Genomic DNA, 13679 nt, shown 5'->3' with positions numbered 1-13679 from the left:
TCTTAGGACGTTAAAAAAATAAAATATGACTTTTCAAAAAATCTGATTTTTTGGTCAAAGTCAACCAAGGTCAACAGTCAACGATCAATTGGTCAGACTGGTTCGAGTTGACTCGATTTGGTCCGAGTTGACTCAGTTCGGTCTGAGTTGACTTTGATCAGTTCTAAAATTTTTTGGTTGGAGGAGCTGCCCCACGAGCGACGAAGGTGTGTGGCGACGCATACGACGGAGACAAGGGCTGTCTTGAACGACCGAATACTCGGAAGGCAACCATACACTAATCAATCCATATTAACTCAAAAATCTAGCCACAATGATGTCAAATTAAATTTAGACTTATCCAAAGGCAATTGACGGATAATCGATGATGAGGAGGCACGAAGAGAGTTAGGTTTTGATCGAAATTGAGTGTGGAACACCCCGGTAAAGGCGGTGAAGTACACAGATGACTCAGTCAGTCCAAAACGACGAAAGATTGAAGGAACTCTTTAGATTTCCCAGCGAGGCTTCGAAGCTTCCTCCACTGCGGACGACAGCGGTTCACAACTAGAAGGAAACTGGGCTATAGTTAGACTGGAGCGACGCTTCTCTTCGTGAGGGCAATGATGCTCACCAGTGGCCGATGTCTAAGATCGAAGTTGTGCTTTCAATTGCCTTTTTTTCTATTTCTTGTTAAATAGATTGATTCAAAGTTTCGAAGGTCAGGGTTTTTTGCAGGGTGCCATCGGAGTTGCTGGTGACGGCGATAAGCACCATCATTGGCCGGAGACAGGTGAATAATGGTGGGCAATGGTTTATTCAAATAAGCTTGGCATGTATGGGGAAAGTTGCATCTAAGCAAACTAAATTAAAATCAAGCTTTTAAAATCCATCGTCTCTTCAAGAAATATTTCCTCCTTTCTCGACCTCAATACTAGCCATGTCCAATGGCTAAAGCTTAGGTTGAATCTTTTGGAGATCACGGGTTCAAAACCCACCAACTATACTTTTTATTTCTTTAATTTGCTTTAACGTAAAGGCCATAGAAAAATGGGTAAATAATTGTTCACGTCCTTGAAAAGACTAGAAGCTTACAAAATGGCTCAAAATTTATCATAAATTTCCAATTTAATCCCTCGAATATTAATTAAAATTTTTAAATATTAAATCAAGAATTTCAAGGTGTGACAAAAAAGGTAATGTGAGAGTGCTCATCTTTCTTCACACATAATCAATTTTTAAACTCTTACAAATGAATTTCTAGTAAGAAACAGATTCGATAAAAAATAAAAGTTTAATATTCAATTTTTCCTAACCCAAAAACTTGGTGATAACCCCAACAAAATAAATTGTTCACGTAAATCGAGATACAGTTTTTTTTAACCGGAAAGAGCGTTAGAATCAAATAAATAAATAAGTTTACCCTTAAATCTCGACAAATATCAATTAAAAAAAATATGATACCGACATTCAATACCCAGGAAAATGTGATGGTAATCTTGCCCCTACCGATATATAAAAGGACCCTTGTAATAGTATGTCCCACAAGCAGCTGAGTCAAGTTGAATTTTTAGTCCATCCGAATTTGATTCTACCCAAGTTTATAAAAATCCCCACTCGACCGGATAATTTAAGGTAAAAATTTAATCCGATTCAATCAAACCTAAATAAATATATATATATATATATAATAATAATTAATTAAAAAAATAAATATAATTGAATATTATTGTAATTATCTATAAATATATAAAAAATAATTATAATATCATATCAGCCGAATTAAGGTTTTTTAACCATAAATCTAACCCAATCCGACATACCTTAAAATAACTCAACCTAATCCAAGCCTCAATTTTCAAAATAAAAACTGACCCAACCCAATAATAACTACCTCAAGACTCGAGTGCTCACTATAAAAGAAACTCTATTATTTTTATTTGCAGGTTTCACTAGAAATAAAACATTTACGTTCGGTTATGGTTTCATCATTATCTTTATGCCTACACAACACAGCAGCTTAGCAACAGCATACAAGCTAAAGGGCAACAACAAAAATAGTAGCAGTACCATATCAACATATTTTTAGTCCTAGCACCATAACAATAAATGCATACGTATGTGTATGTCACTGCAGGAAGTAACAACTTACATCTCCGAGAAAAGAAATGCATTTCACAATAGTGGCATCCTGAAATTCAAGTTAAATGCTGGTTATTGCTATTGAATCAAGTTGCTTAGTCCCACACTCATCCACTGGCAACAGTAGTCCAATAGAGGATGAATATTCTTGAAACTGCACTCACATCATTTAGACCACTTTCAGCTCGAGTGTAAAATTTTCAAGCCTTCTTATATTAACTAAACAAAACAATGTTCAATATAGTGAACTCAGAATTAGATAACACGTGTGATGGCTGAACAACAGCAATAAAAACCGAAGTACAAATATTCAAATATATATATGCAGACACGTTTAAGGTTAATATAAGCGATATAATACCTGTTTTACAAGCTCTTCACACTTACTAATCAACTGTTGAACTTTAGCAGCTCCAGATTCTCTTACCATACCAGTCTTTAATGTAATTGAGTCCACCTATTTAGTGACATACAAAAAGGGGAGTTTAGAGGTCGAGCAACTTCTGGTAGAAAAAATAAACATCCTAATACTGTGCAATAAGAAGACATGAGGATTACCTCCGTCACCACATCTTCAACCTTCTTTTGCCTTGCTTCCAGCTCAAGCCGCTTAGACAATACCTCTGATTTCACTGTTCAAATGTTTAGTAGATTCCTCAAACTTGAGATCTCTTTCTTTCTGTAATTGCCTTTGGTGTTCTTCCAACTGTCTAACTGGTGAAAGAAAAAGCTAAAGGTTTAGGCATCTGCGAAGTGATTTAAAAACAAACCACAATAACGCAACATAACTTTAATAGGAACCTGCCTTTTCCTTGCCGTTCAACCAGTTTAGCCTCGAGTGACTTGTCTAACACTGCATCATCACCCAACTTAGCTTTCATATTCTTACATTCTTTTTCAACTGATTTTGCGGAATTCACCTATTAAAATGAACAATGTGATAACAAGGCATTTAGCATATTAAGTAGTTCTCATGCAAGGTAAAATGGCTCGCATTCAAAAATCAGAACCTTTCCTTTTAAGAATTTATTCGATAATTCAGAGTGGCAACTTTATTAGAAGCTAAAACAACTGATATTTAGTTAAAAATCCAGGTTGGGGGAGGGGATGGGTGGATTTTGTTCCAAAAGATAAGCCGTAGAAAACATAAAAGTAGAGGCCGGAGGGTAGTTGAACCGTATCACATTACTACACAGCTTTAGAGAATAGGCACATATGGGGATCTGGTCCATAGTCAGTGTACCTGTTCCTGTATAGCTTGCATCAAGGCAAAGTGCTTTGACATTTTCTTAAGAGCCTGTAGCAACACCCAATATCAAGAATTAGTTATAATCTTCTTCTACCATATAAAGTTAATAATTTATGCATGTTGAATAGATGCCCGTGTACTTTAATGCTTTTTCAGATATTTAGCTTTCTGAATATACAAGTATAGTCGGCTCTTCTGATTTATAATTAAGTAGTGATTCATTCTTTATTTGAGTAAAAAGAAAAGAAAAGCATCTGCTGTCTTTCTTCTCATCATGTCAACCAATTATTGTTGAAACTTGAGAAGAAATTTGTACTTTGATTGCTAAAAGATACACAAATTCAGATTTAACATTATGAAAGAATATAGAAGCAAGCTTTCTAATAGCCCAATGATAGACCAATCTGTCCATAAATCAAATGCATGCATGTGGATAAGCGTACATCACTGTGGAAAACTGCCGAAATTAGCAAATCTATCAAGATAAGGACTTTTAGTTTATCCTAAATTCTATTTTCTAATTGTAATTTACTTAAATCTTATGATTAGGTTTTAACTTCTTAAAAAAATAAAATAAGCTTTTTCAGTCTGTTCTTTCTTCGCGCGACATCTCTCTCTCATTCCTTAGTAATTCCACAATCTCAATTCATATTATATCAGTCTAAAGCTCCAAACATAATCCAAGCTTATGAGAGTAATACATGATACTAGATGTTTCCAACATCACAGGGTACAAAAGCCAAAGAGTGAAGCAATAAGCCCAACAACAACAACATATGATTGAACACTTCAAGGATGGAGATACAAACAACAAGGTGCTAGATCTTGCACAAAAGGTGAGGTACGCAATTTGTTGAACTCCTACATGAAACAGATAGAAATGTGCATTCTACTAACATGAAGATTAATAAATTATGAACCTTCTCGTGATGCATTCTATGCCATAGGTAGGAATGCATTTAATTGAATAGCATCAAGCAAATTAAACTCTCATCCAATTAGCTTTCAGAAGAATGACAATAAGTCTGAAGGCACCAGATACTATAGTATATGAAAGCATACCTTGCTATAGACCTCAACAGTAGCAGTTTCTGTTGAAAAGACTCCATAGCTGACCTTTCTGCACTCTTTGCATCATCTCTTGCTAATTTCTCCTCTAAAGCTCTCTTTCAAAAGAAAAAAAGAAGAAAATAAAAGAACAAAATAATGTTTTAGTGAAAAGGACAATCATACCATCCACAGGGCGACTAAACAAATCAATTCAACCCAACATTAACTACCCCAATCAACAAGGCAAACTAAAAGTGATTGGCATGTTTTGTGTCATATAAAGAGCCTGTAAAACTCAAATCAAATTTGAACCAAAACTGAATTTTTGCATAATAGGACATTTACAAGTATAGACAGCTCAATTGATGTTATAAAAAATGAAAGGTGACAAATCTGATATGCAAGTAATTCCATGGTTTTAACAAAGATGAATATAATGTGTAAATAAAAAGTGTGCGAGGAAAGTAATATCTAATAATAGGGCTTGAGAAAAGTCACCTACAACCAAACAAGGAAAAGAAATAAAATAGTGTTTAAGAATTGCATCTATTTGATGGCAATAATGCTAAAGTAATATAAAGGTGGTTTCAAGTCTAATAATTTACAAGCAGTGATTTGATAGGAAACACATTAATAGGGGTACGCAAATATATATATGGTAGCAGGATAATTAAGTTATGGTGGAACATGGTTCTGTTTAATGGCCTTCTATACAAGGTGGCCTAGTTAGACCTGGAAAATTTGACCCGTATTTGATTACCTAAATTGATTTATCTGATCCATCTCAATATAGACCGAACAAGATGACACAAAATTGATCTGAAACCCAAAATAACCCAAATCGAATTGAAACCGACCTGAATTTTAGTTGAAACGAAAGAAACCTGAACCAAAATTAACCCGAACCAAAAGCAACCCGAATCCGATCCGAACCGAACTACGACCCGATTTTGACCCGATAATTGAGTCTAAGTGAATGAATAATTTATTTATTATTATCATCTATTATTAACATTGATAAATAATAAAATGATGTATATTTTATTCTCATTTTATATTATACTATTAGTTAACCACCACTTTTAGTAATAGTTAAATGGTTCAATAAGATTTCCTCGGTTAAAACTTTCCTCGGTTAAAAGATCATCTCTATATTTGATGAAATAACTTCTAGCTTGAATTTGGACTGTGACAATATATATTCACATAAAATTCTTAATTTTAGAGATTAATTGATTCAATTGATTAAAACTAAAACTTCTAGCTCTGAATTTGGGATGTAACAATACATATTCACATAAAATTCTTGAATTATAAGTAATAAATGGCAGCACTGAAAGTTATGACGACAAAAAGTGACAATGCATCGAAAATCTAAAGGTTGACCAGAATAGAAACCAATCCAAATTGATCCAAAAATCTAATGGTTGACCTGAACCGAAACCAACCAACCCGATATTGACCCAACTTGAAGCTAACCGACCCGATATTAACCCGAACTGAAAACCAACCACTACGATTTTGACCCGAACCAAACTGAATTTTTATAAACCCGAACTAAACCTGAACCAGATCTGATCCGACCTGAACCGGATCTAAACTGAAATAGTATAGATCCGAAATGACCCAACCCGAACTCGATCCGAATGACCCGATTGCCACCTCTAGGCCTAGTATTGCATGTCAGGTAGAATTTAGGCCACAGCAAAGAAGACGGCTATGTGTAATGTGCATCAGTGTAAGCTAGCTGCCTTAGACAAAGCATATAATTTAGATCCATGGGCATAACAAGAGGATTGCAGGCCAAACAAATTCACATTCACTTTTCCAAGCAATGTTGTCTCAAGCTTCATAATTTACGAATGTTTGGTGAGAGGTTAAATAGGAGTATCATATAAACATTCAGGGAAAAAAAACTATGAGAAATAGTTAACGAAAGAATGATTTAAACAAGCTGCCACCTTACTCTGGTTTTAAACATAATCACTAAAAGTAGTTAACTAAGGAATGATTTAAACATAATAGTTTCTCATAAGGAAAAAAACATATTAAATTATGGAAGAAAAAATGTTTTTAACCAGTAAACTTTCCTGCACCTCTTCAACCTTAATATTTAGCGTCAAATATCTAAAGTGAAATTCCATTTAATGGTTTTAAAAGCACCCAACTGAACATTAGAAAACAAAAGACGCTGTTTCTAATATAGAAGTCAATAAATACTTAGAATTTTCCAAGTTAACTTAATAGTTTTAAAACCACCATTTGAAAATTTAAAAATAAAAGAAAAAAAAACTGCTTCCACTATAGAAATCAATAACTAGGAAGAATTTCAAAAATCCCGAGACTGAAAGTGTAATTGCATGATACCGCAGGTACAAAATTAAATAAGTAAATCATGTTTTATCTATTCTAAATACATACATTAAAACAGAAACCACAATAAATCAACTCTCCATTACATTTACGAGAATCCTGTTGGGAATGGTATCATTAGCATATAAACTAGGTTTGAGAATCAATAACAGCAATGCTTTACATATCCAAGCCATAATTATCAAAGTTAAACTTAATAAGAAGGGATATGCACCTGTATTTTATCTGGTGACTGAACTATTTTTGAACGTAGATTTGCATTTTCTTGGACACTCTGAACCAGGTCAAACTCGGCCTCAGAAATCTGTAAAGAGGAGGCATGTCAATATAAAATGAAGTATTCGATAACACTAATGGCTAAAGAGGGGAAACTATAATGCACACAAAAAGTAAAAGTCAAAGTGAACCTAAAAATTTAAAACAGTTATTTGGAAAACAGAAATAATGGTGGTGTAACCATAAAAGAAAGAAGATCCTCCACACAAATGGAAAATATGATGTATGTATCTCATCATTTTAAAAGGAAACAGGATCAAACGATACTATGAAAAATCTTTTAGATTCAAAGACACAAAGCAATTAGGTGAAAATACAACAAAAAAACCTTTGGTTAATCAAAATTTATACACAGAGAACGGATAAAATCTAAGCATGTATGATGGTCATGTTTGAGTATAAGCATTTCTTCAACGTCAACCAAAAAACATAGATAGGTTAACTCTCCACACAAAGTTGAGCACTTGTCAGTCATGCCTAAATAAGTGAATAAAGCTTTAGCAAGAAGTGATAAGAAGTCTAACCTTTTCATCCATTTGCCCATTCTTCTCTTTCAAATTCCGAATAGAAGTTCTCAGTGACATCTGATTACTGTTGAAGACACAAATCATCTCATGCAATTCTTTAACTTTTGACTCCACCTCTTGAACTAGGGGTAACTCTCTTTCTCTAGCTTCACTATAACCAGCTATCTCTGCATTCAACTGCATGGCAAAGATACGGTGAAAATTGATCTTTACGGTTAAGTATCACAAGTCATTCTTCAAATACCTGAGAAATCTTATTCTCCTTCTCCTTCGCTGATCATCAAGAAGGGCCAGTTCCTCACGATCGGTCTTAGAAGATTCTTTTCTGTTTCTCTAAGATGGAAACCAACATACAGAATAACATAACGTGTGGAAAGTTGGAAAAGATTGGAGAACTGATTAAAGGAAATTTAAGTGATAAACTGTTGGTTGGGAACCAGAATTTCTAGTAAATGACTGTCTGAAAAGAGGACTAATCTGAGAAAATCGGGATTAAGACTATACATATACCAAAAGAAAAGGTGTTAACCCACTTCTATATGCTCATGGTCATGGCTACATCTACTCAAATTGCTGTCCTCAATTTAACCAATTTACAACTTTCATACCAGAAAGCATTAGTGTTAAAGAATAAAAACATAGGAAAAGCTGTTATATGGGTCATCATGGAACTGTCCACAACTTTCTCTAAAACTGCAGCTTGATAATGTTCTAATAATCACCAAAGACGTCTTCTCTAACCATAAAGATCATCATGAAAGTTAGACCGTAACAAGGGTAAGGTATATGTGAGAGCGGAAATGATCCTGCATTGATTAGACTGAGGTTTTATAAAGCAAAGGTCACCATCCACTTCAATGCACCTTTTCAAGAAAGACAAAACTAGAGGCAGTTTTTAGAACTCCAAAGCTGATAACACCTTATAACAGGCACAAACCAGCAATCCTTGCATCAGCATCAAATTTGGATCCGTACTAGCTCTTCGCAGAAACATTATCTACACCCTTGTCTAAGGGGCTAGTGTTGTAAAGTAATCCAACATCTACTGGTTTAAAGACTGGAGTTTCATAAACAAGGGCCGGTCTTTCATGCAGGAGCATCAAATTTAGTTTAATTATTTTTTTGGTTTACATTATTTTTATTTGACTCTATTTTTTGTATATTTTTTAATTAAATATTTAATGTGTGTGTGATTAAGCATATGAAACTTAGTAAGAGTTCTATCTTAAATAATCTAATAAAAGATTAATAGGATCAGTTTTTTCATTATCATTAACAGATTTCAAATAAACCATAACCCTTTTCTTTTATTCCTTCAATTACTTCTGTCATCTTCTTTCAAATTATAGCTGTTTAATGTGTCATCACTCTTGCTTTGTCAAGACATCTTTTCTCAAAGGACAAAGCCATAAGAACAATCTTTAAACCCTCAAAGCAGACAATATCTCATAGTGGGCACGCACAACCCTGCCATCATGGCATTGACAACCAAGACAAGACTTCAGAAACCAATATGTCTCGTATAGCGGAATGATATATCAATCATCCCAAAATACCTCAACGTAACACATCGTTTAAGTTTTCCCTCCAATTACAAGGATCCAAAACTTGATAATAACATTTCAGATTATTGGAAATTATGAAACCATCAATGTTCTACGCTGACATAGTAAATTTAAATGAACATTTCACATCGTATGTACTTGAACCTACAATTGGATTGACCGGATTGAAGAGGGCTATGTAACAATTTCTTGTTTATAAACCTGGTCATTCAAATGCCACAACAATGTAACACCACATGTTCCCATTTTTTACGCAACTAAATTGAAGTGAAAAAAAAAATCAAAACTTTTAAAAGTCAGAACATACGTACTTGTAAAGACAAAAATTGAGGATTGCGCTGAGAAAATGCTCGGTCCGACGTGGGTCAGGTTTAACCAAATCCCTAAGGTTAAATAGCATCGGACATTTAAGAGACTCCATCACCTCTCTTAGCCTGCCGTATAAATTCATGATCTGGAATGACCCGATTAGAAGATCCGGATTCTCAATTTGTTCCAGTGCCGAAAACTCAAATTGCCCTTGGTCTTCCCTGAAAATAAAAATTAAAAATAATTTTAAGAAAGGGGAAAGAAGGAATTTGCTTTTGTGGGAGGAAATGAGCGGACTCGTTGAGAGCGTCGAGGTAGATAAGGAGGCGCGTGTAGAGATTAGAGACGAAATCGGGTTTGATATTCTTGAAATCGTTGTCGGTAACGGCGGCGATCTGTGACTCCGCCAGGATTGAGATAATGTCAGCACGTGAGAGTACGGGGTAATCGAATGTCGACATGTTTCCTTTTTCTGGATGGTAACGGCGGCGATCTGTGACTCCGCCAGGATTGAGATAATGTCAGCACGTGAGAGTACGGGGTAATCGAATGTCGACATGTTTCCTTTTTCTGGATGCCAATTCAAAGTGTTTGGTCGCCGGGAAAGTGAGGGACATATATATCGGTGAGGGGAAATAGTACAAATTTTTTCCCGCCAAAGAGATACTTGAGATTTTAAGATACTTCACAAACGAAGAGTGGGCATTAGCAGAAAGTATATGTAGGGACGTAAATGAGATAGATTATAAGACATGTAGTAGGTTGTTTGATTATTTTTTTTATAGTTAAACGGGCCTCATTAAAACCAATATCGAAGTGTTTAGCTTACGAGGATAAAAGAGTGTCTAACTATATAAATTAAATAGAATTTACATCGTTAATAACTTTTGAAAATATAATCTCAGAATAAATCGAATCAGAAAACAATTAGTTTAAAGACATAATGGCCCATTTACCCAAAGTATCCTCAACCTTATTACATGATCTTTGGATCAAAGAAATATAAAAGCCAGGAAAAGCCTTGAAGTGATCTATTATAACCTGCTGGAGCCTGGATGTGGCACGCCAAGGCAGAAATGTCTTCATCTTCTCGCAGCAACTTATTAATCAAAATAGCACAGTCGACCACGAAATGAACGTTCTCCCAACCATCGTCAATGGCAACGTATAAGGCAACAACAAAGGCATGGATTTCGGTCAAAGAAGGATAAAAAATACCCATAGTAGTCTGCACGAGGCCACATAAAATACCCGATAATTGTCACATAGTAATACCACACGTGTCACTTGAAATACGGTCAAATGTTAATTTGTTTAGTCGAAATCCGATCAAATATTAACTTTCATTTAGGAAATTAATGAACGTATAAATTACAAGAAACACATGATTATCTTGATATTTTAAATAAATCAATCTATACAAAAGAGGTCAATTTAACAAAATTTTGTTTTAACGATTTCACTAAAATAACAAACACATTTAAAATATGAATTAAATTGTTTCATAATAAATATATTCTAATAATCAACAATCAAAATTGAATTTTGATGAAACCAAATTGAAACATATTTCATATATTGCATTAACAATATACAAAACCATATTATATTATTAACCACTCAATTTTTTTAGTTTTATCTTTTAATAAAAGATAACCAAAATAATAATAGATTTGAATAAACTTAAATCTCGTTTCAAGATATCAGATATTCTATTACTATTTCATCTTTAGACAAAATATTCACCTTAAGTGGTATTTGGTGTTATAACCTAACACTAGTAATAAGAACATGTTAAGCACAAATCTTCCTTTGGGTCGATTTATTATTCACACATCAAATCGAATAATTATCACATGCTTATTATCAAAGTTTTACATGCAATTACAACAACTATTAATCAATACTAACATATCCTCAGTTACATGTACATAACTTTTATATTTTAAAAATCAAATATTTTACATAATTGATGTCACTTTAATGACTTATTGCTAATTAAGTTGTCTCAAAATAAATATTAATATTCAAGTTTAATATTTCTATAACAATCAAATGTCAAAACTGAAATTTCTGATTGCACTACAGAAATCCGAAATAACACAAAATAAAGTTATATAAATAGTGTTATAAAAAATAGAAACTTAAATCTATTATTGTTTCTAAAGAATTACTTAAATATGCATTTATTTAATTCATAGCTTCATGTATAGTCAAAACTTAAAAATGAAATTTTCTGATTGCATTATGTGTCGTAACCATTCCTCGGGTGAGCCTGGAATCGAGTTCCGACTTAATTTCAATGTGATGGAGCCATCACTGATCTTTTTAAAAATAGGTCGATCGGAAACCTTAATTTACCATTTTACCTTATTTGCGTTTTTACTGAATTGAATCGGGTTCGGGAGTCAATTACAGTCAGGGAAGAATTATCACCCCTGTACCGCCCTTTCGGTATTAATTTAATTTTCGGTTGTCGTAATTAACGAAAATTAAAGGTTAAATTAAAATTTAAAAGTTCGATCCGAATTACTTACCATTGAAGGATTTAAAATTGACCCAAAAAACATACATCAAATTAATGTTAAATAAGAAAAAAATAAAAAATAATTAAATAATTAAAAGAAAACTTGAATTAAAAGGACCAAATTGAAAAGAATTAACATTCAATGATCAAATTGGAATTAATTAAAAACTTCAATAAGAAAATAAGAAGTTATGAGTCAAATTGCATAAATATAAAAATATAAATTGGGATTAAATTGAATAAATTCAAAATTCAAGGGCAAATTTACAACGGGTGGCCAAAATGAATTACGCATCAAAACCGTAGTGATTGCATAAATAATTTAATAATTTCATATTTACACAAAGGCCGTCCCTATAAATACTCCCAATTCACAAAAAAAATATTTCACTAATTTCTCCCAAAATCAAATCCTCTCACTTCTCTCTAAACTCTCTCAACTAACATATGGCCGACCATCACACCACCAATGCCCCGCCGCGCCGATCACTACTCTGGCCACCGCTTCTGATGGCCGAAAACCTAAAAGTTTATCCAAAATTTCCTCCTCGACCCCGTAAACCTAAAATTGAGGCCCAAACACCTAAAAACACCCCTCCGATGTAGATCTAAGCGTAACATTTTAGCTTTTACTTTTTCCGATGAGGTCTCTTCACTTTCTTAGCGACTGTTCCTCATTCGATGAGGCTTCTACGCATTTTGATGACCTTCGATGAAACAATGTTTTAAGCTTTTGTTTTTTATTTCAAATGTTTTTGCTCTTTGCTTTGGCTTGGGTTTTCGTATATTTGTTGTATATTGTTTGGTTTTTTGTTGTTTTGAAGATTTTTCTGATGATGGTTTTCTGTGTCTTTTGTTGGTTGTCGTGTTTTCCTTGATGATTCCTCTATGGTTGCTCGTATTTATATAGCCCCCGATCGGGCCTATTTTCCAGCTATTTCGGGGGTCGTTCTCTCGTTCCCGTTTTACCCGAGCTTGATGAGGTTGTTGTTGACCGACTAAATGGGATAGCGTAGTCTCGATTTAGCTGGGGGTCTTTTGCATGGCCGAGTTTTCAATGCTTTTCTCGGCTTTGGTTGTTTCGTTGGTGCGTGGTCGTTGTTCAGCCCATGGGTATCTTTCAGATTTTCTCGATCTACCATTAGATCATTTTGACCATATCCAATGGTTACTCCTATGTAGCACTGGTGCTAGGCTGAAACCCGAGCTATCTTCAATATGAGCCGTTGATCTATCCTCGATCTAAAGGTTGTGAACCGTACAACACCCCTAGCTTATGATGAAACCCTAATTATCTCCCTAACCAGGTTGGCTTGCTGGGTCAGGCCTCCTGCTTGGTTGAGCTGCACTCTGAATTGAATTGGACCCGAATTTGGACTTAGACCTTTTTAAAAAATAAAACTAAATAAATAATATAAATAAAAATAAATAAAAATAAGTAAAAAATAATAATATAAATAATATATAATAAAAACTATATAACATATATTATATTTTCAAAAATTATATATTATATATGTTTCCAAAAATCGTTTTAAAAAACTATATATATATATATAATATGTTTTCCAAAACTATATTATATATGTTTTCAAAAACCGTTTTTAAAACTATCTATATTACATGTTTTCAAAATTTTGTTTTCAAAACTATATAATATATGGTTTCAAAACGTATTTTCA

The 13679-nt window shown here is 33.7% G+C and overlaps 1 pseudogene; it reads right to left on the bottom strand.

The window, feature by feature from the left end:
* Positions 1–2077: 2077 nt before the first annotated feature.
* LOC120195150 lies at positions 2078–9942 on the bottom strand (annotated as a pseudogene).
* Between the last annotated feature and the right edge of the window lie 3737 nt (positions 9943–13679).

The sequence above is a fragment of the Hibiscus syriacus genome, unplaced genomic scaffold (assembly GCF_006381635.1).
Source record: "Hibiscus syriacus cultivar Baekdansim isolate YM2019G1 unplaced genomic scaffold, ASM638163v2 tig00117007_pilon, whole genome shotgun sequence".
Classification (NCBI taxonomy): Eukaryota; Viridiplantae; Streptophyta; class Magnoliopsida; order Malvales; family Malvaceae; genus Hibiscus; species Hibiscus syriacus.
Note: the sequence above shows the minus strand (reverse complement) of the source record. Positions and strands in the feature narration are given on the sequence as shown.